General features: G+C 33.9%; 1 protein-coding gene across 1 annotated transcript in view; it reads left to right on the top strand.

Moving 5' to 3' along the window:
* Window positions 1-18550, top strand: part of LOC129945007 (uncharacterized) — a 69229-nt gene that overhangs the window by 1726 nt on the left and 48953 nt on the right. The window lies entirely within an intron of this gene.

The raw sequence follows: 18550 nt of genomic DNA, 5'->3' as shown, positions 1-18550 counted from the left end.
GAGAAGAGTGTTTAATGTTATTTAACAATGCCATTAGTCAGCACAAACAATATCAAGAAATAGACATAAACATTAAACAATGTGGAAATATAAAAATAAAGGAAAGTCGATCGATGTAAAAAGGTTTGAAAACACTACATTAACAAGGTGGTGGAATTAGAATTGGAATGGCGTTGGACATGGACACAGTGAAGAAATTATTAAAGCCATGTTGGTGTTGTTTTTGTTAGAGACATCAGGAGGCAAAAGGCAGAAAGGGCTGATGTAAAAGAGTGTAGAGACATGCGACGACTCGCAACGTGACGGATTGGGCATTTTGGTGAATGGAAATGGAAATGGATATATTATACATATATTTGTTTGGCTGTATGTGTTTCTGTGACTTAGCTTAAAAAGTCAGAGCATTGGAATGCAAAAGGAATTCTGCACTAACAGGTTGGTGGCATCATGAAAAAGGAAGAAATTATGAATGTTTCTATAGAAGAAAGTAAATCAACATAACGTTAGACTGAACGCATTTAAGAGCTTGGTTCTTCTTGGCAGTTACTGTTATCCACCTACCACGACGATTTCTGGGCAACATTCCAAAAAAGTTTAAATAAAAACCCCAAATCGCTATATCTGAGAAAATTTACAGTCTGTTCTGGTGTTTTCCTGCAGTCAATATCGATTGGATAATATATAAAATGTGGAAAAGGGTACTTTTTATCGGTGGATACATATATACAGAGTCGTATAAAATAAATGTGTACCTATATATATTATCTACTTAAGTTTGTTGCTTTAATTAGAAGAGATGTCCTTCAAACCACTTGTTTTATGAATTCTTACAAGTTGTTTGCCTAAGGCCAAGTCCAATTCGTTACTTTTTGTAGTGTCATTAAATTGCAGAGATGTTGCTTTTACAAATAAACCAACAAGTAATTAAATACGTAATTGAATTAAAGTTTAAATAAATAATTGTTTATATATCTTTAATGGGTGTGGATAATTATTTTCGCATAACTGACACCGATATTAAAATAAATGACTTACTCTTTGACGAATTTAATTGAAGTATATGAAGTCATAAATCTGACGGCTATTTGAGCGAAGCTCTTTTTTAAAAGGAAATTTTATTAGAAAAAAGTGTGTTGAAGCATCCTTAAGCAAAATGCTAATAGTGTTTGACTTGAAAAGAAGAAGGAGAAGCGATTCAATAAAAGGCGAGATGAATAAAGATCTCAAATATTATCTTGACACTTTCTAAATATGTCAATTTTGATGGATTCACGATTTAGTTAATATAAAGTTTCTTCAGAAGTTTGGTTTCTCACTAAAAAAATTAATTAAGAAAAAGCGTTAAACAATTAATAACAATTAATGGACTTAATGCTGCGTTAGAAAGTTAAATTTTGTTGAACTGATCAATTATCTTCTAATAGATGACTTATAAAAGCTGACAGAGCTCAACTTTCAATCTTCAATCCTGAGTCCTATTGACTTTCGTTTAACTCTGGATAATAAATTATCTTTCAATGAAATTTTAAAGTGGATGTCACAACATTAATGAGGTTCGTAAATGTTACCAAAAGGTAAAAAAAACCTCCCAAGGGTACCAGCAACGAATCGAAACCTGTAAAGACGATCAGGGGAACATCGTAGTAAGACCGCAGTCTATGCTGAGAATATGGAAAGATCACTTCTCCAAATTATATAACGGCGATGACGAACCGAATTCCGCTGTAAGGGAGATAGAACCACTCAACCTCGGCGACGCAGGTCAACAATTCCGCCTACCCGACCTTGACGAAGTGAAGATAGCTATATCTAAACTTAAGTCAAACAGAGCTGCTCGAGCTGAAGGCATCGCTGCCGAACTATTCAAAGCAGCAGACGATGACATGGTACGGAACATGCACCAGCTCATCTGCAAAATATGGTCGGAAGAAAGCATGCCCGATGAGTAGAATCTCAGCATAGTGTGCCCGATACATAAGAAAGGAGACCCTCTCAACTGCGCCAACTACAGAGGCATCCGTCTCCTTAACATTGCGTATAAGATCCTCTCTGCCGTATTATGTGAATGTCTGAAGCCATTCGTCAACAACCTAATTGGTCCTTATCAGTGTGGCTTCAGACCAGGAAAGTCCACTATCGACCAAATATTCACACTACGGCAGATCTTGGAAAAAACCCAGGAGCTTCAAATCGATACCCACCACCTCTTTATCGATTTTAAAGCCGCGTATGACAGCATCTATAGGGAAGAGCTCTACAGAGCAATGTCTAGTTTTGGCATCCCTGTCAAACTTATCAGTTTGTGCAGAATGACGATGGAGAATGCACGCTGCTCTATCAAGGTCGGAAAAGATCTTACCGATGCATTTGATGTCAAAAAAGGTTTTAGACAAGGCGATGCACTGTCATGCAACTTCTTCAACATCGTTCTGGAAAGAATTGTGCAAAACTCAACCGTCAACACTAGAGGCACAATCTTCCAAAGATCCATCCAATTACTCGGATACGCAGATGATATTGACATAATTGGAAGATCAAAGCGTGATGTCAGTGGAGCGTTTTTGACCATTGCGACGGAAGCGAAGAAGATGGGTTTAGTGGTCAATGAGGGCACTGAACGACGACGTCTTGGACAAAACGTCACCATGAACAGCTATAACTTTGTGGTAGTTAAGGACTTTGTCTACCTAAGCACCGCTATTAATGCAGACAACGACACCAGCGCTGAAATAAAACGAAGAATAACTCTTGCAAATCGCTGCTTCTTTGGACTTAGAAGGCAATTGAGAAATAAAGTTCTCTGTCGAGCATGTAAAATCACCATCTATAAGACACTCATCATCCCGGTTCTCATTTATGGTGCTGAGGCCTGGACCCTGCCAAAGAAAGATGAGAGCCTGGACCCTGTCAAAGAAAGATGAGAGCGTCTTAGGATGCTTCGAGAGAAAAATTCTTTGGGTGATTTTTGGTCCCGTACGCATAGGTGGAGAATGGAGGAGAAGATATAACGACGAACTGTACGGGCTGTACAGCAACACTGACCTAGTTAGGAGAAATAAAATCGAACGGCTTAGATGGCTAGGTCATGTAGAGCGGATGGACATCAACGCTCCAGCCCAGAAGGTCTTCGAATCCAATCCCGAGGGACGGCGCAGTAGAGGAAGATGGCGACTCAGGTGGCGCACGCAGGTGGGAGAGGACCTCAACCAACTTGGCGTGCGAAACTGGAGACAGCTAGCTAGGGACCGAGCTGGCTGGAGACGCTTGTTGGTTGAGGCCCAGGTCTGCCCGGACTGTAGCGCAACCTTAAGTAAGTAAGTAAGTTAAAAAAAGATAAACATTTTGGTTAACCCTAAATATCTCACGAAGCAATTACGCTAGAGACTTGAATTAAATTTAATATTAAATATTGTAACGTGATACCAAACCAGTATATTTTTTGATAAAAATCCAATTAATTTATAAATCAAAAAAACTGACAAAAATGTGTCATCTCGAAAACCTTACGAATGAAAAATGATCTTATCTCGAAAACAATTTTGTGCAACGAAAAATAACGTTTTTAACATCTGGTAAAATTTTGAGAAAAATCGAATTGCCATTTTTTTATAAAAAATAAAAACCAAAAAAAAACATTACTCAAAGTTGGCAGAAATTGAATTTCAACTCAAATATTTGTTTAAAAACTTAAGATCATGGCTTCAAACTTAGTTTTTCTTTCAAGAAATATTGTTTTTAACGTTCGGTAGAATTTTGAGAAGCATCAAATTGACATTTTTTTTTACAAAAAATAACAACTTTAAAGAAAATTTAACAAAAGTTAGTAAAAATTGATTATCGGCTCAAATATCATTTCAAAAATTTGAGATATTGACTTTAATCTACTTTTATATTTTAACAAATACTGTTGTCAACATTTAGTAAAATTTTGAGAAAAATCGAATTGATAGTTTTGTTATAAAAACTTAAAAGAAAATTTTATAAAAGTTGGTAAAAATTGATTTTCGACTCAAATATCTTTTCAAAACTTTTAACGTTTAAAAAATATTGTTGTTAACATTCAGTAAAATTTTGAGAAAAATCGAACAAAATTTACAAAAAACTAAAAACCTAAACAAAATTTTACAGAAGTTGGTAAAAATTGATTTTCGACTCAAATATCTTTTTCAAAAATTTGAGTTATGGCTTCCAACTGATTTTAACTAAGAAGAAATTATGTTTTCAACATTCGGAAAAAATTTGAAAACAATCAAATTGACAATTTTCTTACAAAAAATTAAAGTTGGTAAAAATTGATTTTCGACTTAAATATCTTTTCAGAACTTTGCGATATTGGCTTAAAAATCCTTTTGTCTTTTAAAAAATATTGTTGTGAACATTTAGTAAAATTTTTAAAGAATCTAATTGACAGTTTTTTTACAAAAAATAAAACCTAAAAAGAAAACAATACTAAAACTTGCTAAAAATTTACTTTCGACACAAATAGCTTTAAAAAATTTAAAAATATTGTCTTCAAACTTTGTTTATTTCACAGAAAATATTGTTTTAGATATTCAGTAGTTTTTTTATACAAATCCAACAGTCCGTCTTTTCTTAAAAAAATAAAACCTACAAAAAAACAGTACGCAAATTTGGTAAAAATTGCTGTTCAGTTCTTAAACATCAAATTAATTTCTTTTATCCAATTTGTAAAAATTTAAGAAATGCTACTCGAAAATTTGTTTTCGATTAAAAATCTATTTTAAAAAACTGGATTTTGAAACTAAACTGTTTTTTGATATGAAAAATATTGTTGGTAATTTTAAAATTTTAAAGAATAATTCAACTAACAGCTTACATATATACTTTAAGGTTTTTGTAGTATGGAATTTTGGTTGGAATTTGTTGTCATCTTAAGCTCGGACAATTTCTTATGTGTAAATGCTATAAAAATATGTTCGTGCAGCAATGGCTTTTTTAACGTATAGTAAGTAAGGGGTTTGAGTTTAAACCTAATTTTAGGTAAAATTCATTCCATCTAGGAACACACCCGTGAGATTAAATAAAAAAGCAATCTTGCTATAACGCTCTATAATATATCCGAAGACATTATGGCATTTTTATATTCGATGATATATTTTGTAAAGCTATAGCTTAAATACATGACACCAATGATTTATATTATTGTATTACTTTCTTAAATAAAACAAATAATAATAAACATAAGAATAAGACGTTCTTCTTTTTCTTCTAACTAATTATATGAACTCATGCAATTATACGTTCCACACAACATGATTTATTAAGAATTCGTATTATATTACTTTATAGATATCCTGATAAAAATAAAAAAATACTCTGTTTGAATAATATCCAAAGTATATCTGAATCTATATTAAATAAACGTGTACAAAAACACAAAAGCCCAATGTTTGATTTTGTTGAGAGATTGATTTTTTATTATTGTAAGGGAACATTTATTCTTCCACATAATAATTATCGTGAACAAAAATATAGTGATAAAATATATATTTGTCACTATACCACACCCAAAGTGTGGTAATGTGTTTATCTATTTATTCAATGTGCGAAAAAAGTGATTGATAAATATATGTATGTATAATGATGGTGCAAGGAGGTATCATTCAATAAAAAGATAAATTGATTAATCATTTATCATCAGTTAGAGTGATTATGTTTTATCAATGGGGATCATATTATAGAATGGAGCTGTTATTGAGTTGTTACATTTCATTTAACTGTTGATTTCTTACACTTGATTTGTTTTTATTATAATTTGTAATAAAACATAATATAAAAACACGAATAAACAATATAAAACATACCTATTTGATATCATCAGATGTGTTTTAGTGGTCTATTATAGAGTTTACATACTCTTGTCTTGTCTTTTAAAATCTTATTCAATGAAAACTAAGAAGACAAAACAAATCCAAGTCTTCAGTCTTAAGTTAGGAGGAAAAATACACTTTTTTTTAAATCCAGTCTAAAAATCGATTGTAAAAATATACTTAAATCCTTCTTTTGATTACATTGGAAATTAAGCGTTTCAATACTGAAACATAAGTCTTATTCTTGCCAAGATTCTTAGATACGGAGTTCTTTTCTTAATAACACAAACAAAAGAAAACAATTTTTTGATTTAGCCTTATAATCTGTTTAAAAAGTCAGTATGGGTATCATTTAGGTTAGGTAAGGTTAAAGTGGCTGTCCATGGCCAGCTTATAATGGCCCTTTGTGATACCACATGAATCTTGAGGCTTTTCCTAAGCTCAATGAAATCAGTTTGAGTCCCTTATGAAACGTGAGAGGCTGATTATACCGATATGATTTAGATCGTTAAAGAAGAATTCTCCTAGGTAATTCTTGCGTTTTTGAGCCAGACCAGGGCAAGTACAGAGAAAGGGAATAACTGTTTCCTCCTCTTCTTCGTCCATACAGCTTCTGCAAAAATGATTTGGGAATACTCAAAGTCGCAGTGTCGGGTTATGACTTCTACTGATCATCTCCGCGATACCAGCAGGTTCAATTGGAATCCAAATGGGGGCTCTAGGTCTGCTAGGAACGTCTTCCATAGCGACAACCTCGAGCTTTGCACCTGGCCAAACTTCACCTAACCAGCTGACAGCGAGCTTGTATAAGTCACAAGACCTCTGGTCGCCACAAACCATAAGTTGGACATGGCCTTGATGCCAACCTCCATCGCTTATGAAAGGAAGTGGTTCTGGAAGCTCCCTCAAAATGTTTAAAAAGCCACCCGAGAGCTTAACCTTGACCAACTGCAAACGATTAGCCGATATTGTGCCATCATCATCGCTCCTGTCAATGACCGCAATCACGACTTTGCCCTTCGCGACGTCACTGAAACTGGATTGTTTCTTGATGAGATTGAGGGGAGTGCTGGTGTTGTGCACCCGATGCAGTTTTGGTGTCAGCCCCCTCAAGAGAACTTTCTCTTTTAGACGTAGAGTCCTTACTGGTCTTAGCCCATTCGACGCTAGCGGTTTGCTGCGGTGTCCCTTCAGCCCCCGATGATGCACCAGAGGCTTTTAGGATTTTCGCCGCTTGCCGCCTTTGTCTATAAATACTTTTTGAGAGTTTCCCTTTCCATTTCTGGATGTACTCTCATTAGTAGTGGTAGGGCCATTTTTCCCAACCCCGCCAGTACTGAAATTAGGTATCGCTACCTTCATATTCTCGTTGCTACCAACAGCAGAGGAGAGTCCATGGTTAGCCACTGCTCCCTTCTCGGTGTTGGCCGCAGGAGATACGGCAACAGGCTTTGACGCCAAACTGCCACCCGGTCCTGAAGAGATACCGGTCTCATCGTTTTTTTTCATTTTTGTTTTTTTTTTGTTTTTGTACATCTTTGGTCCCACGAGATGCTTAGAAAAGAGGTCTGTCTGAACAGAGATTCGCGTGTACAGATAGGGCTAGTTAATCCGGAGGTCGCACAGGTATCCAGATACTCCGTTAGAGACTAGGCTATTTTTGAATTGGTCCCCCAGCCAGGCTGATCATCGGCACGGGTCGTTTAACACCTTAAATCCAGCCCAATAAAGATGAGAAGTGGTTGGAGAGGAAGAGATAGGGTGAGGAGTCAGTTGATGTTAAATCATCATTCGGATATGTAAGGAAAAGATTAGGATTCGGTAACAGCAATTCAGCTATGTTACCTAGAGTGAGAAGGAGCATAGGAGATAGGAGCGCTGCTAGCTTTTTCGCCATTAAAACGTGGGAGGTGGGATGGGAGTTGGTAACATAAACGTAGGCTGGTATGCCTTGTTTATGTGGGAATGGGTGATGATTCTGGGAAGGTAGAGGGTTAAGAACGTCCTTTAGTATAAGGACTCATCTGGAGAAAATTCTCGAGAATCATTGTCCTTACTCACCTTCTACAATTTGACAAGTTCGACGTTCGGAGTAGAACTATTTGAGAAAATACGGATATCAGATGTTGATATCAGGACAAGACTTTTTTCATCGCCAAAACTTCCACTTAGAACACGCAACAATGGTTATCAACTAAAATAACAAACACTGCACTGGTGTGCTAGCTTTTCTAGGACGGTTTTCTTAGTTTCAAAATTTCTCAATACTGCCCATAACTATTTTTATTAAACTTTGTATCTATAGAGCAATTCACAAAAGGCTTCTTCTGAGGGTTTTGTCATAGAAATCCAAAAATAGAAAAAGAGCTTTGGTTTATTTTTGACTCATTCATTTTAGTGCCGTTGCCTTCGTGTATGAAGGTTTATTTCACCCGAGTTATTATCTTCGTTTTTATATAGTTGTTGTTGCTTTACTTGGCTATCTGATAATGAAGTAGCATAAAGATCGTCAGGTAATAAGACATTAAATACTTTGCCAAATTATAAAGCACAGCGAGAAATGACAAAGTGTTGCAACATTATTTTTTGTATGCAGGCACAAAAACCTATGCGTTAATTGGCCAAAACATTTCTATATAATAATGCGCTCTTTTTACAGAAATTACCAGTGTTTTGTTGACATTCTATAAATAGTATAGTATAAAATTCCCAAAAAATCCATCGGCAGTAGCCAGATTTTTGTATTTAAAAATTGGTACAACTGAAACAAGACCTGTTAGAATAATAAAAATAAAAAAACACAAATAGGAGAAAGTTTTGTGAAAATCAAAAGTTAAAATTTTACTTCAGCAATTTCCAAATCCCTCTTAAATCTTAAATCTTCTTGTGCAGTGAAAGAATCTAAAAGATTTATTTAATTTAAACTGAGATAAACCTTTCGTGGAAACATTACTTTGTTTTCTCTTACAAAATAAGTCCAGTAGGTCCATTTTCATTAATAAAACTTAATAACATCAACAGTAACAGATTGATTTTTTCCCCAATGGAAAACACGAGATTCCAAATGCACAACTACTCAACGAACACAGCCATCGAGATACAAATGCAATATCAATCGTACCAACATTTAAGAACGAAATCACATAAGGTCCATTAGAGACTCGTATAAATGTTAAAAACCCATCCGTAGTAAGATTCTGCTTTAACTTTTATCGGTAGTATTCATACTGCGGATATTGTTTTTGTTATTCGTGTAAAATCTTACTATACTATACCAACAAAACACGGGTATTGGTAGATTTTCCAACAAAAGACGGGTATTATCATTGAATTTTTCTTCTGCATGTGTTATACTCTATTCAGAATCTCCAAAAATGACATCATTGATTTCCTTCATTTCTGCTGATTAATGAAGATATATATTGTTGATCTGGAAGACCTGCGAGATATGAAAAAAGCCTGGTGACGTGTAATTTTTGGCCAATTTTGCATTTCTGGTTTGATTTTCCAAGACTAGACTAGATGAAATCTTACATAAATATCTACCTTTTTCATGGCCATTTGCTTAATGGTTTTATATACTGTGCTTTCAACTCCAACATCTTGTGCTACACCGAACTAAAATCCAGGTTTACTCAGCTATCCGAGTTCAGTGCACCTTCTCTAAGCTTTATTGATACCTCTTAAGAAAATAATAAGCAAGGCACTGTACATTTTCTCTCATATCTTTATATTTTTGTTGCTTCAACTATAACATTCTAAAGAGCGATTTTTTAGCTATTATCTTTTTGTCAACACTGCTGACGCACGTTTCGTGCTTTGTTTCACTGTCAAACATTTTCAGTTTGGTCCATGAATCGTCTTACAAACGAACAACGCTTGCAAATTATTGAATTTTATTATCAAAATGCGTACTCTGTTAAGAAAGTTCATCGCGCGCTTCTTCCATTTTATGGTCAGTTTAATCGACTCACTGACGCGGCTATAGTAAATAAATTTCGCACCAAATTTACATTGTTGGACATTAAACCACCAACACGCTTACGTAGAGTGCGAACTGAAGAAAATATCGCCGAACGACCTACTGCAACGTAAAATTTTTGGATGAATGGGGTCTTGGAAAGTTGGCCAAAGATCCACTTTTTACCGATTTCAGCGACGAAGCTCATTTTTGTCTCTAAATACGAAAATAATTAGAATTATCGATTTTGGTGTGAATATCAGCCAGAAGCATTGCAAGAGCTACCAATGCATCCAGAAAACAGGGCTGGTGGCATCATTGGACCGTACTTCTTCAAAGATGATGCGAATCTTTACGTAACTGTGAATTGTGTGAGCGCTACCGTGAGATGATATCCAACTTTTTTGTTGCCCAAAATGAAAGAGCACATGTGGTTTCAACTAGACGGTGCCACATGCCACACAACACGCGCAACAATGCTGTTCGATGAGTTCGGTGAACAATTTATTTCACGTTCGTGATTGGTCGCCTTGATCGTTCGATTTAATGCCTTTAGACTATTTTTTGTGAGGCTATGTTAAAGCTTTTGTCTATACAGACAAGCCCGCTTCAATTGACGTATTGAAAGACAACATTGTAGCATTTATTTGTACCATACCGGACAAAATGTTGGAAAGGAAATGCTAAAATTGGACTAGGCGGATAGACCATTTGAGGCGCAGTCAAGGTCAAAATTTGCATGAAATAATCTTCAAAGATAATATTATTATATTAATTATATGGACCGTTCTATCGATTCGAATAAAGATTTCACGCATTTTTGTGAATGTTATGTGTTTTTTTTTGAAAAAAATTTCTATAGTTTTGAAAACATCACCCTTTAGCTTAAGCTATTATTAATCAGCTTAAGCTGGAAAATAAGCTAAAGTCAAATGAAGCCAGCTTAAGCCATTTTCAAATAGCTTTTACTAGAATATATATTTTTAGTTTCAAGCTCAAACTTGTTTTTGATCACACAAAACCTAGTTTGAAATTAAAAGTCCAAGTTATATTTTAAGCTTTTTTTAATTCTCAAGATCCATTGTAAAGCAGTTTTTTATTTTACAACTTAAAATAAGATTAATTAATAACAACGATTTTTTTTAATAAAATAAGATATTGACAATATTTAACTCAGAATTAAAATTACAAAAGAGTATAATATGCATAATGGCTCTTTCGATACCTTTAAAACCTGATTTGATTTAGTGATTCAAAATTGGTAGTAATGCATTTGTTGCCGTCAAGAATACACCGAAAAACAATAAAAACATTTTAAATTAAACTGTTCTTTTATCAAATTTATCTCCATGCTATAAAAAATTTTTAAACAACTCTTATACCGACGTGTTTATGAAAACACCCATTAAAGAATCTGAGTGAAAGTGGTTACTTTAACCAAATCAAGTTTTTAAAATTACCTCAAGGGTCATACCAAGAATTATTCGGAATTAATTGTCATTGAGTTATTTAAATTGTTCCTTATTGGTGCGTCCACATGGAACAATTTTCAGGTAAGGTTTTTGTTACCAATAAAATTTCATATTTATACTAAAATTAAAAATGGTGTTCTGGGCGTATACGTACTTTTTTCTTTTATTAATTTCTGTAACGAGATTTCTCATTTTTGTTTTAAATTTCTTCCGTTTCCACACCAGTTAATAATGTTAAATGAATTGGATATACTATTTCGGAAAAAAGTATTGGCATCTTTTTTAAAAGTCTTACTTCGAATGATAAAAAGTTTATTTTATTTTGGACACCAAAAACTGGTTCAATAGTGTTTTTTTTTAATATCTCATATAATTAAAAACTTTTGGCAAATGTTTTTACCCTAGAAAGATTAAGTCTTGGGCACATATTCAAAGAAATTGGATTATTTCTCATCTGCTACCTCGCTTTCTCACCCTTCTGGTTATATTATTGTCTATTATTTTATGTGCATAGATAGAGCCAAATCGCTCTAAATACAATGGGGACATGGAAGTAAGAAAAAAAAGAAACGTTCCTGATTCCAGGCAAGTTCCATTTTTTATGGATAACATTTTGTTTCTAGTTGGACTTGGATAGGGTTGGATAGCTGCACAGAGGCACACATAACATAATGCAATACACTGTAGCTCTCTTCTCGGTTCATTTAAGCGTGCCTGTGGTTGAAAATGCTTAGGGCTGCATTAGCCTTTATACGAGTCTATATGGTACAGATGGATTGGGGTTGATTGCACTTGCAAATGAAACAGACAACCGACCCAACACGAACTGGGTGATGATGTGGAGAAATAGCAAAGAAAATCAAACAAAAAGAAAACAAAATAAAAAAAGAACATGCCTGAATTGTGGTCGGGGGAAGAACGTGTAAGGTTTCACCTTGTCTGACAGCAGCCGGTGCACACTTCATAGTGTTGTGTCAAGTGGCAAGTGGATGTATTTCTCTGCATACTATATCAATTGGATGGCCTGCTGAATATTGTTCTCGTGATTGCGGTATTGTTCTTCGAGATGCTGCAACAGTAGTTAATGTAGTTTATACTCCTAGAAGAAGATCAAAGCATGCGTGATAATTTAATAACATATATGGCCCCATAGCTAGTTCGAGGGTTGGGGTGTGTGTATAGATTGTCGTCAAAATCATTGACCCAGGAACTGACAGTTCAAAAGTCTCCACGGTTAGGCTGCTTGCCACTGCTTGTAATATTGAATTTCAAAAATCGAATTAAATCACCACTCGATGGATGGATGATGTCTTCCTCTTTATAAACTTATTCTGGTGTAAAATCGCCTTTATATGTACAACAGACTTGGGTCACCTTATATTATTAACGAGCCCTAAGTACAATGAACTCAATGGTTGACAGTTGGCATGACTGCTTTTGCCTCTTCCTTTGCTACTACCACTGACACTCCTGCCACCCGTGCCACTGCCACTGCCACTCTTTCATACTTTATTTCTTGCTGATGCATTCGATTACGTAAGAATAAAAAATGGGGTTTTGCGTGCCAACCCCTCCTAGGTCGTCAAGTACATACATTATAACGGCAACGGAACAAGCTACAGACCCATCTCCATTTCCATCTCCAGTGACTAAGTGCATAAGAAGACTTAACCATTGGAGCAGTCTTTTATAGGTGTACCGTGCACCGTGCACCGAACACCATCATGCACACGACAATTGCTAAAGAAAAGTAAACAGGAAAGAAGGAGAATCTGTTTGTACTGCGAGTTCCGTGACATGCAAATATGTATCAGCCGTTGAGCAAATACACAGGATTTCAAAGGATAGTCAAGACGAGTGGATGTACAGATTAATGATTTGTTCTTTAGATGGCTTGCGATGATGGTTATGGTGACGGCGATGGCGATGGTGAGGGGCTTGATGTGCTTTGCGTGTTATCCTTTCATATATGTATATTTTAGAGCAGGATAGGTTGTAGTTAATATATGTACAAATGTATGACTGCTGATGGACAGGACAACACACCATATCAGTAGCAACACCTGTTGTAGAAGTGAACTTTGCAGGAGTAAAGCGTAAATTATGTAAAATGCTGTGTGTCGGTATAGTTATCAGTAACTTTGTATATGAATGAATTGCGTGGCTAATCTACGCAAAGTTGTGTATTTGTGTTAAGAGCTTTAATTGAAAGAATACCTTCAAATAGAAATTTTAATTTAAAAATAACTTGAAACGTATACATTTTTTATTACACATCATGTTACAAAGGTATTACCTTTTTTCGAAATTAATCGAGTGTGGAAGTGAGATCATTTATTTTTGCTCTTGATATTTTTGAATTTCAAGAAAGTCGTATTCTAGAATTTGTCTTTAGTCTGCAGGATAGGACTCACGATTCAAATGTTACTCAACTGTTTGAGATCCTAAAACAGTACGTGGCTGTATGGTAGAATTTTTAAAAAAAACCCTGTTTATCTTTTTTAAGTCTTTATTGACTAAGAGAAGTATATGAAATATTTCAAACATGGGATCAGTAGCTGTCTAATTCCAATGTTTTTAACACTTGAATTTTTAGAAAACTTCAAAAAATAAGACTGACGTGATCAAATTACACAATATCGGAGGACGGTTTACATAAACTCTTAAATAAATTGACCATGTCCTTAAATAGCACGTAAATATAAATTCATTCAATTCAAACTAAATAAAGTTTGTAATAATCAATTTATTGCGCTCACTGTTGATGGTTGTGGTGCCGTTCTCAAAGAAATATGAACCTACGACCAAGGGCGGATCCAGACTTTTATTCAGAGGGGGAGGGGGGTCGTGCATCCAAAGCAAATTCAAAAGTATTTGATATTTATTTATTTCATACATATTTATTATATTATTTATTTCGTACATATGTCAACTGTACATCAAGTTAAACTTATAAATGGTTTAGGATATAAAAAGTGTGAGAACAACATTAAAAACTATACATTAAAAATGGACTAAAATTAAGAATTACAAATATTAGAACGCAAAAAAAAACAAAACACATGTTAATTAAAAGTTATCTAAATCAAGACGCAAGGAAAATAAAATTGAAAATGATTAATTTAAAAGTATGTTCAGTTCAAACTCGAGAACTATTCAAAACAAATTCCTTGAAACTTTCTGTTTTCGATTCTAGACCACATGTGACTGGGAAGTTTGTTCCACAGTCTAACAGCATGAACGAAAAATTGCCTGCTCGATGTCATACACGTAAAGGTGGAGGAGCGCAACAAAATGAAACGGCTAGGAACACAAAAATTAAGTCTGTTACATAGATAACTTGGAGTCTTTTTAACAATCAATTTGAAAAGTAAAATACAACAACGATATTTGAAGAAAGGTACCAGATCGCAATTTAAAAGCTGACGAGCTTCAAATGAGACATGATGGAACCTACGTAGGTTATAAACAAACCGAGCTATTGCATTAAATGCAACCATTAGTTTGTGAGCTGATTGAGAATCAAACCTCATAAAAACTAATATATAATTGGACATCATCTTCATAGATATAAAAACTGACAGGAAGACAAAACAGAGGGGAGATCATTAATGAACAATGAAAACAGTAAAGGTCCAAGGATTGATCCTTTAGGAACACCATTATTAACAGGGAGGAACGGGGACATTCTACCATTATTGGACACGACTTGCATACGATTGGTCAAATATGAGTAAATAAGTTTTTTAGTTGTGTCCGAGAAGCTAAATAGGGTCATCAATTTATCACAGAGAAGAATATGGTTTACACAAAAGAATATGATTTAAAAAGTCAAGTAAGGGTATCACAGTTGTAAATTTATTGTGTAAAGCATGTCTTATGTCATCAGATACGTTGAGTAAAGCAACTATGTCCAGACCGAAATCCAGGTTGCAAAGGATTCAATAATTGCTTGTCTTCAGAAAGATAGGATAGTTATCGGTCTATATTCCTTCTTCTTTCCTTATTTTAGGATGGGGATGATTTTCGATGTCTTCCATAGGATAGGATATGTAGATGTCATTATAATGATGTTGAATATGTGCGTTATGTGGGGAAGTTATGTGGAGAAGGCGGTAGTAGTATTATTCTCTGCCCGTCTAGAAGACATTTCACTGAATCAGGTTTGTGTAGTAGAGAATTTGACATTCAAATATTCTAAATCAATATTATCATTACAAGATTGAACATCTTTTCTCAAACCAATTTTCTTAACTTCCTTCCAAAAAAACTTTGATCCGATCGAGGAGCATTTCTGAACAACAAAATCGTTTCCAACGTTGATATGAGACATCTCTGGCCTTACTAGCATTAAGTATATCCGCAGAGAACCAAGGACAACTTCGAGACTTCCTTTCAAAAAAACTTTGATCCGATCGAGGAGCATTTTTGAACAACAAAACCGTCTCCAACGTCGATATGAGACATCTCTGGCCTTACTAGCATTAAGTATATCCGCAGAGAGCCAATGACAACTTCGAGATTTCATATGACACGTTTTTAATGTAACATGTTTGTTAAAAAGATCTTTAATCACTGATGTAAAGTATTCAATTTGGTAGTTTACGTTAGATGTGGTGTAAATTGAATGAAAATCTATCGACATACATTCGTTAAATAAGTTTTCAACATTAATATTACGAAAATCACGATGCTGGAAAGAATGGTGCGATTTTTTGTATCGAAATTTAAGTCAAGTGTTGAAAGTATAAGGTCATGATATGTAAACATTTAACAACAATTTAGATTTATTTAATTTTTTGGGATCTTTCGTATTCAACAGAAAATCAATTTTAAAGACTGGATCGTCAGAACTTGAAATTTTTTTTTCATAAAGCCAGTTTAAAAATATTTCCTATATTTTAAGATTTAAAAATATACCTGCAAAATAAGTTTTTCTCAAGACCATTTAATTTCTCAAAAACTCCAGATTAACTTTTTTTTCGAAAATCATTTTAATTTTTAAATTTAGTCTTAAAAATATTTTTGGTAAGCTCTAAATAAAGTGGTTATAAATATGCAGTTAAATTTCGTTAGCAAAATATTGACTCTTTTCTGAGTTATCGAGTTTTCTAAACAAAATTAATATTAATCATCATCAATTTGATGATCATGGAAAAGAACTTGCACAAAAAGAAATCGGTCCATTAGTTCTTGAGAAAACTTAAAAACAAAATAAAGGTTATGAGGGGTACCCTTTTGGGACAATGCCAAAATATGTTTTTCTTGTAGATAGAATTAAGAATACAAAATCGGCTGAAAACCTAATTTCAGTCAACACAATTGTTTGTGCTGTAGGGGCCACGACATATAGACAGGTGAACGGAATCGGGGTATCCAGTTTTTTGACTTCTCTACCATTGTAATGTGAAGATTGATTAAAAGTTCTAATTCGAAATTGTTTACTAATGCAAAACTTTCTATACAGTTCGTATATGTCGCAAGTAAAAATCACTTCAATGATCCCTATGTGTGTCAAAAAATTTAATATTAAAATGAAGGCTAGTTTTATGAATTTAAAGGCAACTTAATATCAAATTGACGATCTTTTATACAAGGATTCTTCCCAAGAACCTGAATATTTTTTTTTTCTTGAAAACAAATTGTATGAAAATAATTTAAAGCATTGTTAAAGCTTCTTAAAATTCTTAATTTTAGCTGTTTTTGACAGCAAACCACTTCTTGGTGAATGTCATTAGATGGTTAACAAATTTTGAGATAAAATCTTTACTTACACTATATAATTATATCATTGAATAATGACTCAATGCTTCTTTACTTAATTAACTCTATGACCCACCTCCCATCCTCCATTGCCTGTGACGAAGCTAACCCAAAATCTAACTCTAACATTATTTTTTTTCGAAAAGAATTAGACGCATTAGGATCCAGTATTATTGCAAATTCAATATATCAATAATATCACTGAAAATAGTTATTTGTTAATATTGGTACATAAGATGAATCATCCTCTTCTAAAGTTTTTTAACCTTCTGCAAGATCAAAAAAAGGTCATAAATTTCTTCTTTCAAAGGATTTATCAACAAGGTTAAAAAAGAAAAATAATTTGTGGACAGAAATAAAAGTGATAAATATCTAAAAGCATTTAAGTCGACTTAAGAGTCTTTTTCCTTTGACCACAGAAATATTAGTGTCAGTTTTCAACTGCTCTAACAATCACATTTCGGCACCTTTGTTCAGTTTTGTTGGTTTAGATTTGTTTGGAAAACGGAAACAAGTTGACTGTGTCTTCACAGACTTCAGAAAGGCCTTTGATAAATTGTGCCATACAAAATTTACTTCCAAACTTAAATCCCAAGGCTTTAACGATAAATTTGTTAGTTGGGTTTCGTTGTACTTATATAATAGATCATACAGCGTAGTTTTTAGAAATAAGCGATCATCATATTTTTATACCAACTCTAGTGTACCACAAGGTAGCCACTTAGGATCTTTACTGTTTATTTTGTACGTTAACGATTACCTTCTATTATAAAACACTCATCTGTTTTAATTTACGCTGATCACATTAAAATTTTCAAACGTATGGCTCATTTGAAAACTGTTTACTCCTAAAAGATGATCTAAATAGTTTTCGCGAATGGTGTTTTATAAATAAGCTTTTACTAAACATAGACAAAAGTAAATAAATGTGTTTTACACGCAAACAAAATGGTTTGACTTTCAATTATCAATTAGACTCTTCTTACTTGACTAAACTCTCTACTTTCTCTGACCTAGGTATTATTCTTGACTCAAAATGAACTTTTACAAATCATTATGACAATATCATTAAAAAGCAAATAAGACACTAGGAAATAAAACATGATTTTCGCGACCCTTATATTCTTAAACTTCTTTATATAACATTTGTAAGACCAATATTGGAATATGGCTGCATAACAGAATAGAAGAAGTACAAAGAAGATTCATGCGATTCTGCCTCCGTTTCTTTCCATGGACCAAAAGGCTCGAACTTCCACCGTACAATCATGGGCTCGCGCTCATAAATCTTAAATCGTTTTCTAAACACAGAGAATAATATATATTATATAAAATTAATCAATGGGTCAGTTATATCACCATCAATTTTGGAACAAATAAACTTTATTTATAGCCGTACAAGTATTAGAAGACAAGTTCCTTTAAGTCCTATATCAACCAGATCGAACTATGGTAAAAACAGTCTTACTTTTTATGATGATGATGTTAAAAGTAAAACATCTAAAGTAATTTTTTTCAATACT

The sequence above is a fragment of the Eupeodes corollae genome, chromosome 2 (genome assembly GCF_945859685.1).
Source record: "Eupeodes corollae chromosome 2, idEupCoro1.1, whole genome shotgun sequence".
Classification (NCBI taxonomy): domain Eukaryota; kingdom Metazoa; phylum Arthropoda; class Insecta; order Diptera; family Syrphidae; genus Eupeodes; species Eupeodes corollae.
This window is presented reverse-complemented; position numbering and strand designations above follow the sequence as displayed.